This window comes from Marmota flaviventris, chromosome X, assembly GCF_047511675.1.
Source record: "Marmota flaviventris isolate mMarFla1 chromosome X, mMarFla1.hap1, whole genome shotgun sequence".
NCBI classification, from domain to species: domain Eukaryota; kingdom Metazoa; phylum Chordata; class Mammalia; order Rodentia; family Sciuridae; genus Marmota; species Marmota flaviventris.
The window spans coordinates 119,577,444-119,594,274 of NC_092518.1; the positions used below are offsets into that span (position 1 = coordinate 119,577,444).

A 16,831-nucleotide genomic window follows, 5' to 3' on the forward strand; every position below is an offset into this window, starting at 1 on the left:
AAAAGAATGCATTGAATTATGTTTTCTAGAAATTTCCTTCTTTAGGAACATTTTTCTAACCATAGAAATGTGATTAGAGAATGCAACCATAGGAAGGTATTTTTCCTATACTTCAATTCATTAACCAAATGCCATTCTGTGTCTGGAAAGGGTGGCTCCAGGCTCATGTCACCTGCAAGGACAATGTCTCTTCTCCCCTTGTGGAAAAAGTTCATAGTCCGCCTTTTTTTTTTTTTTTTTCCTTCTGTGGTTCCAAAGGTTGCATTCAGGACATCCCGTATGCTAGGCAACTGCTCTACCATTGAGCTCTATCTTCACCCTTTAAAACATTTTAATTTTAAGACAGGGTCCTGCTAAGTTGCTGAGGCAGGCCTTGAATTTGCAATCCTTCCAAATAGCTGGAATTACAGGCTGGTTTTACTTTTTAATTTTTAAAAATTGTCCTGATTTTGTCACCATTCATGAAGTAGATGATACCTTCCTGGAGATACAATAACTATATGGGCTAAGGAAATTGAGGTAGAGGATTTGTCCCAGGAAACATGTGATAAGGTGAAACTTAATCTTCTGATAGCCATTATCTTTTTGTGTGGAACTGTGTGTAGTGGTGAGAATTCCTCTCTGATGACAGCCCCAGTTTTACCAATGAGTAGCTGGGAGGCTTGTTATAAGACACTTTGCCTCTCTGCACCTCAGTTTCCTCATCTATAAAATGGATTTTGTTGGGTGGTTGTAAGGAATAAGGAGATGATATTTGTAAAATGCCTGGTGCATAATGAATAAAATATAAACATTCATTAACTTGGGGATGGGAAGTAACTTAGCAGTAGAGCTTTGCATAGTATTTGTGAGGCTATGGGCTCCATCCTCAGCATCTCAAGAAAGACAGAGAGATTTATTAACCTTTTTCCTCTATGCTGCCTGGCAAAACTCTTTAGTGAAAGAAATAAGATTTAGGAAGGTTCCATTGCTGATTTGGTTTCCGGGAGGGCAATTGCAGAATCTGAGATTGTCTGGAACTGGGAGAGCCCTTAGAAGCAAAATTAGTTTACACACAAACCCCAATAGTGACACTGGTACTTAAGGAGGGAACGTGTCTTTTAAAGAAACTTTGTTTAAAAAAGTGTATTTATTTATTTTTTTTAAAGAGAGAGTGGGAGAGAGAGAGAGAATTTTTTTAATATTTATTTTTTTAGTTCTCGGCGGACACAACATCTTTGTTTCTATGTGGTGCTGAGGATCGAACCTGGGCCGCACGCATGCCAGGCGAGAGCGTTACCTCTTGAACCACATCCCCAGGCCCTAAAAGAGTGTATTTAAAAGGAACTCTTTCAAAGTAAAAATGTATTGTGCACTAAAGTAAGAATTCTCATGCTTAAAGCTCCTCTGATAAATGGATATAAATCAGTTATATCTAAGATGGTATCAAAGTAAAGAAAGACAGGTGGAATCTTTTTAAATTAAAGGCCAATTTACATTTTACAAATACAATAATGCACAGATGATGAATAAATCCATTAGCATATATAGCCATTAACATGTAAATCATGTTGCTAATCTCCCTCCAACAGAAAAATAAATGGACTATCAAAATATTTGGGGGAATGTCAGATGCAATTTCCCTTAAATCACTTCTTCTAGACTTTTTTCCCCACCCAAGATTCCTTTGGCCTGTCTACCATAAGAACAAAAATAAGCTTAATACATAGATAAGTGCTTGCCTTACACTACAAAAGAAACATTTGTTCTCCCAGATAACTCTTAAGTAAACTGCTGTCAAAACAATTAGTGTTATTTTTCTATTATCCTCCTATTGCGAGTAAATAACCATTTCATGAATATATTAATTATCTAGTAGGTGGAGAAGATAAGAAGGGCTCCTCTTCTCCAGAAGCAATGATAAATCACCAACTGCATACCAAAACACAAGGACGGGTCCTAAGCTGGATTATGGTGTGTCCACATTTCACCTAGCAGCAAAGAAGTGGCAATGTTTTGATAGATGTAACCACGCTGCAGTGGAACTATCTTGAGCTAACCAAGTGTTATATAGTTTTATTGCCCACAAAGGTCTTTTATTGGCTCGCAGTTTAGAAAACACATTTTAGATCGGTGTAGTGGGTCATTTTAAAGAATGAGGAAAGTGAGGCTAAACCTTGAGTATACTGTTCTCACTTAGAAGAACCTAGTTTATTTTCTAAGTGCTGGATAGATATTTTCTCTATAAAACCCCTTTTGAAAATAAACGATGACACTTTAAGCTCACTCTACCTTTGGGAATCCTGCCCAACTTTTGGTAGTTTTGAATGTGTCTTTTGAAATCTCCGGCCCAGAATTCTTCACCATCCGCAGTGGTTAAACGCTGGCGCTGAAAGGGAACACATTTTGAGGGGTGGGGGTGCGGAGTGGGGAGTGGGGGGTGGGGAGAAAACCAGAAAAGTGCTTTCTCTTCCTATTTTGAAGGGGCAAGATGTATTTTTCCATATTAAATATTTTGAAAAAGTTGAATGCAGCATTGTGCCAGATAATTAAAATGTAAATTTCAGTATCTATGCTTGCTTTGTGGTTTTTTTAATACATTTAAGTTAGTTGTCTTTTCAAACATGTGGTCAGCTGTTGTATTCACATATGGTCAAATGATCAAAGTCTGAACTCCTCTCTAATTGTCCCCCCGCTGCTCGTCTGCTCTGTCCGTGATCAAGGTCTCAGCAGGTGACGGGAACCGGCTGTAAGGAGAATGAGGCACCGCGAGGCCCGAGCTCAAAGAAATAAAGACTTCCAGTACATCACCCTGACAGTAAAGAGCGGAGGAAAAGTGACGTCTGCCTAGGAGTGCTTATATATTTTTTTGTTCGCCAATCTGCATACATTTTTCTTGAGCTAAATGCAAATGGAGCCCGGGCCAGCTCGCAGCGATGGAGCCCCCCACTTCAGCGCGCCGCCGCCTCGGGAAGAAGCTGCTAAGTCCCACAGTTTATAGTATTTCGCATGTTTGTGGAAATCATTGCAATTCTTTTCACTTCTGCTTGTCATTGTTTGCCCAGAGTTCACTTTGCCAGATGGCGCTTTATTGTCACTAGTGGTTACACCTCGCTATTGGATCAGTTCAAGACCAAATGGTGTGAAGAGCTTTCATACTTAGAGGATTTAGTCAAACATTCATTCTGTGCTATTCAGGCTGCTGGAGCACTGATTCATGAACGAGCCGGCTGACCTAGGAACGCAGGGAGGAGAAAAGGGCCCAGGTCTTTTTTCACCCTAAATTATTAATTTGCTTTCTATTTACAATCCAAATTGGGAGGGGAATTATAATTAAGCAGGACTATCTTGTAGAAACATAAATAAGATGCTAGGGAAGGGGTCGGGGATGCAGAACGAGATACTGCCTCCTGGGACTACTGCCAGGGCTTAAGGGGGCGGGGGTGCCGGCCCAAGGGAAAGCACAACCCAGTTATTTCCCCCCCAATCCTGATTCCTGATCATCTCTGCTGTCTTATCAATGAGCCAGTTTGATTCCCAAATGCCACGATATGATCGCATCGAGATTTTTTGACACATATTTTTCTGCAGAAGTTGCCAGATGTGAAACGTTTTCAATTGTGAACATGTTTCACATAGGAGCACATTTTCAAAGTTGGGAAGGGATCTCTAAAATCCAAGAGATTCCATTCATTCTGTGTAATTTGTAAGGGAGGTCTGCGGAATCTGGACAAATTCCCGGTGGGTGCACTTTTCTGCTTTAGAAATTGGATAATTTGGGGACCTAAGACAAATGGCTTCATACTGTTTGTGTGTATGTTTTTTTTTTTTTTAAATTGATACTGTATGTGCCTTTTAGAAGCAGATCAATGAATGAATCTCCTAGCCACTGCCCCCAAGCTCTGGAACCTGTCTTCCTTTCTTCATCAAATCTGTTTAAGTGACTGCAAAGCTGGGGCCGTGAAATGAAGACAGGGCAGCAGGAAAAGGGTTAAGCAAACAATGACTCAATTGCTCTGCCTAATTTTGTTTCTTATTAAATATGAAGTCCTCTAGTTGTCGCCCTAGTTTCCTTTTTCCTTGGGATGGGAGTATAGCTTTACCTAACTATTCAAAGTAAGTTGAAAGGACAAAGAAAAGCACCGATGTGAAGAGGGAGGTTCTTTGGCAGAGGCAGGTGCTAAGGGATTTGGAGGTTATTATAGAAGAAACCCTTGAAGCCCTGGGTGCAATTCCTTGCCGTAGTAAGAAAGGCAAACAGGATAATGGATTGTATCAACAGAGGGAGCGAACCCAAATCAAAAGACGTGATCTTGTTACTGTATGGCCTGATATTGTCCCTCTACAAAGAGCTGGTTGGCGCTAATCAAACACTGTGCTGCCGGCCTAATCACCTTGTCCTCAGAAGCCTATTGTCCTGGGCAAGGCCCAGTTCCCAGAGCAGCCGGGATGATACCCGTTTTTCCAACGAAGGGAATGGAACAAGAAGTGTAGGTTTTCTCCATCTTATGGGTTTAAATTTTTTTTTTTTTTTGCATGGAGATATAATGCAAAATTATGTAATAATAGTATCCCGGGGCCTGACCTAACCCGGGGGAAGCCACAGCAGTGGGGATTGCAGCTCTGCTTGGCAAGTAAGCACAGCTGGGAGGAACAAAGCACCGAGTGGGGGTCCTCTGGTTTTTTTGCACACAACATTTCTGGACTTCGGCTCTTTGCTATGCTAAGTGGGCTGCCGAGTAATTGGACCTGCCCTTATGGAGGGGAGGGGACAGAGAAAGCTGGAAGGGCAGAGTGAGAAAACAGGAACTGTGGAGCTCAGAGGGATTCTAGGTGGGGGTGGGGTGGAGGCAGAAGGCAAGGGACTTAGCTTTCCAGCAGCTTCTGGAAGCAAAACAATGATGTAGGCAGGGAGAGTTTGTTTTAATATTGAACCAGATGACTTTGCGTTTTTCCTTTGCAAGCGGGAGAAAATTGGGTGAACAGCAAGTGTCTGGAGTTAGGAGGAAGGTGTCTCGGACTTGTCAAAGTCACTTCTTGGGGCTTCGGTTTCCTCATCTGAAAAACTGAAAAGGGAGGCAGGGTTCAATTTGAAATCTAAGTTCCCTTCCAGGTCTTACCCTGGGAACCCACTTCCCTAGGAAGGGACAGTGTCTCTGGGGGGGTCAATAGACCCAGCTCTTTTGAGCCTCTGGAATGACTCAAATCAGTTCAGGTACAGAATTAGGTGAAAGTATTGCAATCTCTTCCACTGGACTGGGGACCTCCTTTTGGGTGGCAGATGTGTGCTGAGTAGCTGGCTAAAAAGTACTTGCTTCTTTAACCACAATTGAACAAGGACGAAATAGTTGGAGGTTTACAGCTATTTACATCTGTTTTAGAGGCTGTCCCCCACTGTTCCTGTCGCCTTGCAAAGTTCAGAAATTCCTCTTTTGGGTTCATATGGCAGAGGCCAATCAAATGCTTTCATCAGCTCACCATTGCATGTTGAGTGATATATTGCCACCAGTTAAAATGTGACCTTCCCTATGACCCTCTTGCAAACATTAATTGTGCAGAACATCTTTCTCCTCCAACAAGAATATCTTCTTGAAAAGGCCACTCCTTTACTTAAGGGCACAGTTAGTCCCACTCATCGAACTTGGTTACAAAGCTTATCTTGTATTACTTGGTCCAAGGATTCCTGGAAAAATGAATCCCATAGGCCTAACAGAAGGGCCAGGAAGAGATTATTTTCCTCCGTGACTTTGCAACCGATTGCTCAAAGATCACTAAAAAGGACCTTTTGAACTTCTATGAGATACTTATTTACCATAATAAAAACACAGGCCTAATCATCAGAGAATAGAAAGATGTATAACTAAGGCTTTACCTTAGCTTCAGTGGATTTTGTGTAAAACCTTTGATTTGCCAAGGAAAAGACATGACACATTTTAAAGTGTGCAGAAATATCAAAACAACATAAGCAATGATGGTTATCCGATTTTCAAACTGACTGATGAATAAGGATAGCTTCTTTTTTATTTAAGAAGAAATGAGAATTTATACCCCATTTGATTCAAATGTATGATATGTCAAGATCATTGTATTGTCATGAGTAACTAATAAAAAATAAATAAACCACATGAACAAGGATTTCTGATCATTTTTTATTATACAGTTGGTTCTTATCATGGAGCCCACTATATGAGATATATATGAGTGTGTATTGGGATTGAACTGTAATTGAACCACTGAGCTACTTTCTCAGTCCTTTTTATTTTCATTTTGAATTTTGAAACAGAGTCTCACTAAGTTGTTGAGGGTGTAGCTAAATTGCTGAGGCTGGCCTGGCAACACTTTTTTCTTTCTTTTTTTTTTTTTTTTTGGTTCCATGGATTGAACCCAGGGTTCTTAACCACTGAGCCACATCCCCAACCCTTTTTAGTTTTTATTTTGAGACAAGATCTTGCGAAGTTGTTTGGGTCCCCACTAAGTTGTTGAGGCTGGCTTCGAACTTGTGATCCTCCTGTCTTAGCCTCCTGAGTTGCTGGGATTACAAGCATGCTCCATTGAGCCTGGCAACTTTTTTTTTGTTGTTGTTGTTGTTGTTGTTGTTTGGTGCTGTGGATTGAATCCAGGGCCTTGTGCATGCAAGGCAAGCACTCTACCAACTGAGCTATACCCCCAGCTTACAATTTTGTTTTTAATGAAAGAACAGAAGCTGCAAAACAGGGAAATAATGGAATTGTCTTTAAAATTCACTAAACCAACCCAGATAACTAGGGAGATATTATTTCTACTTTATTTGATCCCCCTTTGACTACTTTTTTCTTTCTTTCTTTTTTTTTTTGTGGTGCTGGGGATTGAACCCAGAGCCTTGTGCATGCAAGGCAAGTACTCTACCAACTTAGCTATATCCTCAGCCCTTGCCTACCATTTTATTAATTTTTTTTCTAAAGAAAAATGGCCTTAAATTGATGTAGAAATCTCAAGACCATGCCTGATGCATCCATGCTAGGTTTGTGTGCGTGTTCCAATACAGCCAACACGGGAGGCAATTTTTTATTAGATTTTTCTTTCTAGACTGAGAAGGTAAAGACGCTTTATTTTGGGGCGGTCATTTCATCTTCTACCTTGTTTGTGGGGAGGAAAGAGCAATGAATATGAAGTCAGATGAATCTGGATTTGAGTCCCAGCTTAACTACTCTGTAGCTGTTGACATTGGGTAAGTCACTTAGCTTCTCAGAATGTCCTCTATCAAATGAAAGTCATGATTTCCACATGCTTTCAAAATCTGTGAAAGAAATGTTCATGAGCTCATCTTGGTAATCATGTCAACAATCAGATATACATTTCTTCTTCTTCTTCTTCTTCTTCTTCTTCTTCTTCTTCTTCTTCTTCTTCTTCTTCTTCTTCTTCTTCTTCTTCTTCTCCTTCTCCTCCTTCTCCTTCTCCTTCTCCTCCTCTTCCTCCTTCTTCTCCTCCTTCTCCTTCTCCTTCTCTTTCTTCTTCTTCTCCTTCTCCTTCTCCTCCTCCTCCTTCTTCTTTTCCTCCTCCTCCTTCTTCTTTTTTTTTGGTACTGGATACTGAACCCAGGGGCCAGGGGCACTTAGTCACTGAGCAACATCCCCAGCCCTTTTTATTTTTTATTTTGAGAGACAGGGTCTTGCTAACTTGCTTAGGGTCTCACTAAGTTGGTGAGGCTGGCTTTGACCCTGTGATCCTCCTGTCTCAGCCTCCTGAGCCACTGGGGATTACAGGCATGCACCACTGCCCAGCCAGATACATACTTTAAAGGGCAGGGCACAAGATTTCCTTCCCTTTTCCACCTTTGCTTTTCCAAGTTGAGAGAAGAACACCTGTTTGACATTGGGTAAGTCACTTAGTTTCTTGTTTCTTTTTTGTTGAAGTAGCCCTACGCTGAAGCATGAAAAACATGCTTCATGAATCCTCTCCTAAATGACACCTGGTGATTAATATAATCTTTTAAAATTTTTATGTATATATATTTTTAGTTTTAGGTGGACACAATATCTTTATTTTATTTTTATGTGGTGCTGAGGATTGAACCTAATTCCTCATGTATGCTAGGTGAGCACTCTACCACTGAGCCACAATCCCAGCCCATAATATATAATCTTAACCCAGAAATCTTACACATTTATTGAGGTATGAGAGATGGAAAACCAAAGGTCACCTGGCAACCATTAGCCTTCCCCTTTGAGGAAATGCATTCCCATAGTACACTTCATCAGCCAATTCCCTAACAAAGAAGCTTGAATCCAAGATCCTTGGAAACCTGGCCTTCTCCTATTCTGAGAATGACATGAACACTTTGGTCTTTTCCATTCTGTTTTCCCTGCTCCATGTTTCCATTATGGACCATTCCCTTCCCCCACCCCATTCCTAACCAGGTCTTTATTTTTGTGAAAATTTTATTCTGTTCCAGTGGAAATTGCTGGTAAGTTTTCCTATCTCCCCCACCACCAGGTGGGAAACTGGATTAGGACCAAGGAGAGAGCTTCAGTGGGTTCTTTCACATTTGGATGATGGTGGACAATGTAATGCTGGGTGTACCTTTCAGGATACCAGCTTCATCTCTACTTCTATAGGGAGACTTATGTTTAGGTCAGTGGTATGGGCTGGAATAATGAGGAAAGGATTTCAGGTTTTTCCCTCAGAGATGGCTTTGCTTCTTGCCTGGCCCCAGGCATGGATGGAAGGATGGAATGGATGTTGTACCTTTAGCAGGACTAAATTTTCTCCTGGCTGAAGTGCCTCCCCAAAGGCAAACTCACCTCATAATACCTATAAGCTTCTTTAGCTCACAAGTATTTTAAGTGTCAATCAAATTTTTTATCCACTCCTCTCCCCTTATTTTCCAGTCTAACACATTTGGGAAATTCATATTAGATTCTTCCAACTTGGTACACTGCTTATTTAGGGGTGAAATAAACCCCAGGCCTATCCTGTGCCCCTCTGTAAGGAAGTCAACTGTGATCAAGAGGCCCTTCTTGGAAAGCTCTGGAGGACAGTTTTCTGTCAACACAAACTCACTTTTCATAGTGTGGAGAAAAGGAATTTTTCTTTGCTATCCACATGTTGACTCAATTTTCTAACAGTAACAGTCAAGTTTAAGGAGATGACTTTTTTCTTGGCTAAAATACTGTTTGTTCCAGATTCACATAGAATATATTTTAGACTTCATTAGTTTTGCTATTTTTGAACTGAGGCAGCGGGGACTTTAATTATTTACTTTAAAAATATGATCAAATATACATAAAATTTACCATCTTAAATATTTTTTTTATTGGGGATTGAACCCAGGGGTGCTCCACCACTGAGCTACATTCCCAGCCCTTTTTATTTTATTTTGAGACAAGATATTGCTAAATTGCTTAGGGCCTTGCTAAGTTGCTGAGGCTGGCCTTGAACTTGCCATCCTCCTGCCTCGGCTTCCAAGTCACTGGGATTACAGATAACTGTGCCCACCTGCACCTGGCTTTTTCATAATTTTTAGGTCTATAATTCAGTGGCACTAAGCACATTCACCCTATTGTGCAACCATCATTACTGTCCACCTCTAGATATCTTAATTTTTCAGAACTAAAGCTCTGTCCCCATGCCACAGTAATCCACTTCCTCCAGCCCCTGGTAACAACTATTCTACTTTCTGTCTCTATAAATTTACCTATTCTAGATATTTTATATAATTGGAATATCTGTCTTTCTGCAACTGGCTTATTTCACTTAGCACAATGTCTTCAAGTTCATCCACGTAGTTGTAGCATCTGCCAGAGTTTTGATTCTTTTAGTGGCTAAATTCTATTCCATTGTATGTATATATCACATTTTCTTTATCCATTCATCTGTTGATAGACATTTAGGTTGATCCCACTTCCTGGCTATTGTGAATACACTGCCTTGAAGGTGGGTGTGGAGATTTTCAAATGTTTTCACCATGAAATGCTGCATGCACCTACATGAAAGACTGACAGAGTGGTGAGCAGATTCCTGTCATTTGGCGATGAGTATTCTATTGTCAGGACAATATGAAAAGTACTAGTCCATTCAATCCTCTCTTTTTCCAGGTGAGGAAAGTTTAGTGCAGAAAAGGAAAGGAAGCACAGTAGGACATCCAGAAAGTTGGAAGCAGAGCCATCAAAATAACTGCCTCCTGGCCTCCATCTGTGGCTATTTCCACTGTACTTGGCATTACTAGTTCAGGAAAGTATAGCATTCTTTCTTAATATCTGCAAGGGGAATATAGAAAGCATTATTGTGATCCTGAGAAAGTACTTTGAGAGAGACATGATTTATTTGTATTAAGACTTGCACATTGAGGTAGTTGTGAGGCCTTTTCCTCTTATATCATTTCATTGTGCTCCAATAGTCATCTAGTAACAGTATGTGGTTTCTAGAATGGAACTGCTGACACCATGAAGCAGCCACATCATGATACTCTAGCTTAGGAATGTGCTATTTGATTAATGAGATAATGGCTTCAGAGCCCTTTGAGCTTCTCAGAACAAAGGCACTTGATAAATTCAAAGTGTTATTGTTATGGCATTATCTAAAGATAGACATTTTACTAAATATTTCCATTTCAGGATTAATCTTCAGATGTCTGCAAACACTCATTTGCATTTCCAGAATGATACTTTACAATAAACCTGGGAAAACAATTGGATATGAGAGAATATACTTGACCCTACTGAATATTTCAAGATAACTGAAAATAGTTGGAAATGTTGGTACCATGGCAACAAAACGAAACTTCAAAATTTTTGAAACACATCCTTCAGACAAAAGATTCTTCATTGGGTTTCCTATTTTCTTCATCTTTGACATGAATTGCCTTTTGACAATGTGAATTTTGATTTGCTCATCTCCTCTAGGATCAGCAGGATTAAGATCTGAATGGTCATTGGCCAATTATTCAAAAGAATGGCAACATGAAGAATTCTTCATTCTATCATAATGGATTTCCAGCTCTTGTCATTTTTATGAAGAGGACTATTTTTAGATCATCATCTCCACTTCTCGAAATTCTATACCTTTATTATAAGGGCCATCAAAATGACAAAGAAATCCATGAATTAAAGGAAAAAGCAGATTGTCCCTGAAGGTGGAAAAGTTCTCTTCCCCTTAAAGCAGTGTCTTGGAGGCTGGAAGCAAGTACAAAGAGGACACTCTGAGGTTGAAATGACAAGAAAGAAAGAAACATTTAAGAGCTTGCTATGAGGTGCCAGGCACTGGACTTGACTCTTTCTGAAAAAAAAAAAAAAAAAATCATCACATTTCATCTTCCTGACAATGCTGTCAAGTCAATAATATTCTTCCTTCTTGTAACTTGTAACTTAGTCTAGTAAATTGACTGAGTCAGAATTCTTTTTTAAAATATTTTTAGTGTTAATGGACCTTTATTTTATTTATTTGTATGTGGTGCTGAGGATCAAGCCCAGTGCCTCATGCATGCCAGGCAAGTGCTCTACCACTGAGCCACAACCCCAGCTCCAGAATTCTTTTTAAATTTGATACTGGGGATAGAACTCAGGGCCTCATGCATGCTAGGCAGACTGAATCAGAGTTTGAACACAGGTTTTCTAAAAAATAAAAAAAAAAATATTGCCCAACTTTCTTCGGTTTTCTCCTTAATTCTGCTCATAGAGAGAAATTGGCTCTGTTTTCAGGTGAAAAGATATCCTCACCCTCATGGTCACATCTACATTTTGTAATCCCCAAACACAAATTTCTAGTCTTCAGGGTGGGGAGATGACTTCAGCAGCAAGAAGAAGACAGACAACAGGAGATAAGAGAGGAGTGTGGGACTTAGTGTTTAAGAGCTGGATTTGAAGTCTGGACTTATCACTTCTGGCTGGGAGCACTTGAGTAAGAAACAACCTCCTTCAGGCCCAGTTTCCTCACTGGAAAAAACAAGAATAAAATGGTACTCATCTCAAGGGGTGATTGTGAGCTTTGCTCATAGTGCCAGAAATGTCCTCAAACACAGAGCTTGGCACTCAGGAAGCATTCTCTGTGGTTGCTTTTATCTCTAGAAGACTCTATGTTCTGACATATCACCGGATGTTTCCAGCCACAAGGGTGGATTAGCGAGTGTGAAGGCAGCCGACAGGATTAGCCCGTTTAAGTCAAGAACACATGATATGGAGACAAAGCATTTGCACCCAGGGATCCCAAAATCCCCTCCCAAGGATCTCTGGAGTTGCGAGAGAACAGGACTGAAAGGTCAACTGGGCACTGAGAATAATAGGGGCCTTTCCCCATTTGGTGGATTAAATCAATACCTTTTTTCAATGATAATTTTTCCCCATAAATATATATTAAATATATGGAGTCTACTACTATTCTTTCCTTAATTCAACACATAGTTTCTGAGTGTTTCCTCTGTACCAGGCACTGTTCTTGGCACTAGAGGAATAGCGGTGGGGGGTGGGGGGTGCAGACAAAAATCTCTGACCTCATGGAACTTTCATTCTAGTTGGGGCAAGAGATGATAAATAGGTAAAATAGATTGTATTTCAGGGATGAAGGCTAAGGACGAAAAAAAAAAAGTGAGCAAACTGGCAGAAGGGGTAGGAAGTGTGGATGGGTTTTGGGACATTTGGAATCTCTAGTTCCCACCATCTGCAGGCTGGTGCCCAGGACACTATCAGCACAAAGGGCTAAGGCAGACTCTACATGCAGCTGTTGTTTCAGGGGCAGCAATGGCAAAGATTCATCCCGTAGCATGGGACCAAGGAGATCTGGGAACCAGGGGACAAAGCTGAGCTGATTTTAGGGGATGAGGTGACTCTGGGTTGGTGAATTGTTGCAATCCAGGTAGGACTGATGTTAAAGGGTCCTGTGTCTTTCAGGGGATGGGAATGGGATAGACCTGGTAAGTTTATATACTGAACATTTTGGAACATCTGAGAAGACCACCCATGAAGTTGGTGTGTTTTCTTGTTGATTTCTTGTCTTAGGTGCTGTGCAGATGTGTCTGGAAAGTGTTTTACTGACAAAGTACCATGCAGTGGCAAATATTCTTGCTGTGTGGGCTTAGATCATTGCTTCTTGCTGCCACCAGTCTATTACTAAGACTTTTGTGTATTACTGTCAAGTTGATCTGAGGTGGGCATGCAGCTGAAAGAGAGAAACTGCCCCCCCCCATTTTCCCCTACTAGTGATTGAGCCCAGGAGTGCTTTAACACACATCCCCAGCCCTTTTTTAGTTTTTATTTTGAGACAGGACCTCACTAAGTTGCTTAGAGCATCACTAAATTACTGAGGCTAGTCTCAAATTTGCAATCCTCCTGCCTCAGCCTCCCGAGTCACTGGAATTAGAGGTATGCCCCACCACACACATCAGAGAGAGCCTTCTGATGATCATCTGGGGCAGCCTAGTTTAAAGCTACTGTGTGTGACACAGGATTGCTTAATTTTACAACTGGAAGTGGACTTAGAGGTCATCTTACCCAACTTCCTCCTTGGAGAAATGGAGTCACAGAGGATAAAAGTAACCTGCTAAAGTTTACCCAATATGTTAATGACATGCTAGAAGTCTGTTGACCATCTAGCCTGCAGATGCCATCATGACATTTCAGATAAGGCACAAGAGCCCATTTGTTATTATCACTTGCTTATCATTAGAAATTTCTAATTGATTAACCTAGCCTCCCAGGCAAAGAAATGGGCCAAGTATTTTCCCAAACTTCGCTGGGAGCAGGCAGTGATTAGTTTCAGAATCAAACTGATTTCGCCCATGGCTTGGAGGCTTTGGAGGGGTGGAATTGGCACTTCAGAGGGGTGGGACTGGAGCCAACAAGGGTCAGCCAGAGCCTGCTGCCCCCAAGACCCTGGCTAATGCCCTAGGAGCGTGGGGTTTCTCTGGCTTGCTTTCTGGATATCCTTCTACCTGTGAGTGGGCACTTTTTGGAGCTCACATCCATTGGTTCTCTCTTCTTTTCTCACAGAAGCTTGAGAAGCAGACATCACACAGCTTGAAAAGGCAACATCTGCACCAGAGGTGCTGGGAACCACTATCCAGGCAGCTGTGAGTCCTTAGACATGTGTTAGTGCTGGTGGCTCAGGGCCAAGTGAAATCCCAGGCTCCAATCATGTGGCTACCCTCTGTAAAAGTTGGCTGCCTGAAAGAATGCATGAGGAAAATCAGAAGCGCCCGCGCACGTTTCCCTGTTGCAGTTGGTATGGAGCTGGAGTTGAGTCCCAAGTCCCAGGGATGTTAAGGCGCTCTTTTAATAGGACTTGGAAACCCAGACACCTGGTTTTGCCATTTGTAAGCTCCATGCGTCATCACCACACTGCACTTACCTCTGAGACCAGAGTGGCTTTCCCAGCTGGAGGTTGCCTTTGTGTGGATTGTCGCTTGGCTGCATTTCCAGAAGGGAGTAAGAGGTGCATGGCTTTGGTGTTATCTGGGACATCGAGACAAAAAGTGCAGAATAACACACGTTGCTCTGTGAAAACTGGCATGTTTTACTTCTGGGAAGTGTCACCTCCTGGCCATCCACTGAGATAAAGCTCGGAGCTGGGGGTATATGAAATATGTTTGAGGCACTCTTCAAATCCCTTCTGCCAAGGCTGTGAACTAGCTACAAATAGACAAGTTCTTTATGAAAACTAATGGCACTGGAAGGGGGGGGTGTCGAAAGCGGGAGGCACTTGGAACTGACAATACTGCATTATTTTCACAGTACTGCAATATGTTCTGCTTGGACAAAAGTAAGTTGGGCTCTGATAATATGATTCTGGATTCCATGGAATGTTGTGGCTCAGAGAGGCAAGAGATAAAAGAGAAACAATATAGTGGTAAGTTTTGAGGCTTTGACTTTATATGAAAACATCATTTTGTCACTTATATGGACTGAATGTGAGTAAAAGAAAAGTATTATGTTTCTGTGCATCAAAATGGAAACATGCTTCTTTGGCTGCGCTTTCTGTTATGCAAAAAATACCAAGTGCTGCTCATCATAGCCTTCATCCTGAAAGAGTTGCACAATAATTCCAGAAAAAGATATGCCAGCAATCAATGGCTGTTCAGTTGGAGGGGAGAAAAAAAAAACTCACTTGATAATACTACCTGGGAAGTGTCTTTGCTGGCACAACACATGTCCCAGCCCTACTGCTCCGTGGTTGTACCATGTTTCTTCAATTACTGATCAGGGTGTGGAAGCTAGAGGCCATGGAGCCACAGGCCAGACATAATTTGTGCAGATTTGCCCAAGTTTATATAGCACTGTGTTATTCAACACAAAAGCAGCCACCATAGCAACCTCAGCATCACAAAATGCTTATGGTACCTCTGAGAGACAGATGATCCCCTTGCAAACATGTTGAAGTGCGCAAATGTTCCATAGCCACACGGTTCATCTTTGCCCTATGTGAAGTCTAAAGGTCTTGAAGTCTAAAGTGCTTTTTTCCCTCATTTTGGTGTGATCTTAGTGTCCCATTAATGCACAGTCTGCATTAAGTAAACTGCTAGTAGGCGGATTCCCTCCTCTCTCTCGGGATTTATTTTCCATTTTCATTTCCTTAATGATTTGAAAACTTGTTTTCAAAGGTTCCTCGGACAGGGCCCAGTGGCCTGAGCCTGGCTTCCTTTGCTGCCAAAGTGCCGGCCTTCTGCAGTGTAACAGAACAAGGCCTTTGAGCAGCTAACTGGTAAGGAACACGATAATGAGCCCCAGCTGTGGAGTGCAGGCCCCAAGGAACCCAGGGGAGCCCAAATGGAGAGGGTCTGGTTAATCTGGGAAGCCGTTCTGTTGGTGCCCTAACCTTCTCTCTTCTGGTATCCAAATCCTAGGTCTAACCTCAAGCTGCTTCCCCTACTTTTTTCATGGGTCGGACATAGCAGACCCCCCAGCTCACAGATCTAGGAAACTCACTTGTAAAAGACCCCTAAGATAGAGTACAGGTAAACTGGATCCCCAAGAAATAAGTGAAAAGTACTGATGTGAAGAGTCTGCTCACTTTGCTGGTGTAAATACCCCCACTATAGCCCAATTTCAAACTACTGGCTTGCAAAAGTCCTGAAAGCTTTAACAGCTCCAGCACATGACTGTCCCAGCTTGTCTTATCTGATGTTTGCAGCAATCTCACAGATAGGTTAGTGTTTTCAGCCCTGTTTAACAGAAGAGAAAACAGGCCCAGAAGGCTTAAGGCAGCAAGCCTCAAACTTTCCTGTGCATGTAAATACCTGGGGATGTTGTTAAAGTGGGAACCTGTGATTCTGCATTTTTAACAAGTTCCCATGTGACAAGTTTCCACACTTAATTAAAAGTACAGCCAAACTTCTGGAAAAGGAGGAGAGGCTAAAAGATGGTCTACAACTGAGGAGTCATGTTCTGTCTCCATGTTCCAAGCCACACTCTTAGATTTCTCCATCAATTCCACTCCTGGAATGTTCTGGGACCCTTGTGAGCCCTCCTATTGGTCACTGGCAAAGACTGTAAGATACAACATAGACTGCTTTTTTTTTTTTTTTTTTTTTTGGTGGTGCTGGGGATTGAACCCAGGGCCTTGTGCATGCAAGGCAAGCACTCTACCAACTGAGCTATATCCCCAGCCCTGCTTTTGTTTTTAATTGTGGATTTAACCCAGGAGCACTTAAGCCCTTTTTATTTTTTATTTTGAGACAGGGTTCCTGTTTCAAAAGACCTTGAATTTGCTGAGGCTGGCCTTGAATTTGCCATCCTCCTGCCTCATCCTCCTGAGTCTCTTGGATTACAGGTATGTGTCACGGTGCCTGATTAGACTGCCTTTTTAAGCAGAAAGGGAACTGTTTGATTCTTTTCATTGCTTACAGAGTTGGCAACATGCCAGAGCAGAACTTTGATGACTCTAGAGC

General features: G+C 41.6%; 1 non-coding gene across 1 annotated transcript; it reads right to left on the reverse strand.

Moving 5' to 3' along the window:
- Positions 1-16,474: 16,474 nt before the first annotated feature.
- Positions 16,475-16,547, reverse strand: Trnaa-ugc (transfer RNA alanine (anticodon UGC)). The gene has a single exon. It is a non-coding gene; the product is annotated as a tRNA-Ala (tRNA).
- Between the last annotated feature and the right edge of the window lie 284 nt (positions 16,548-16,831).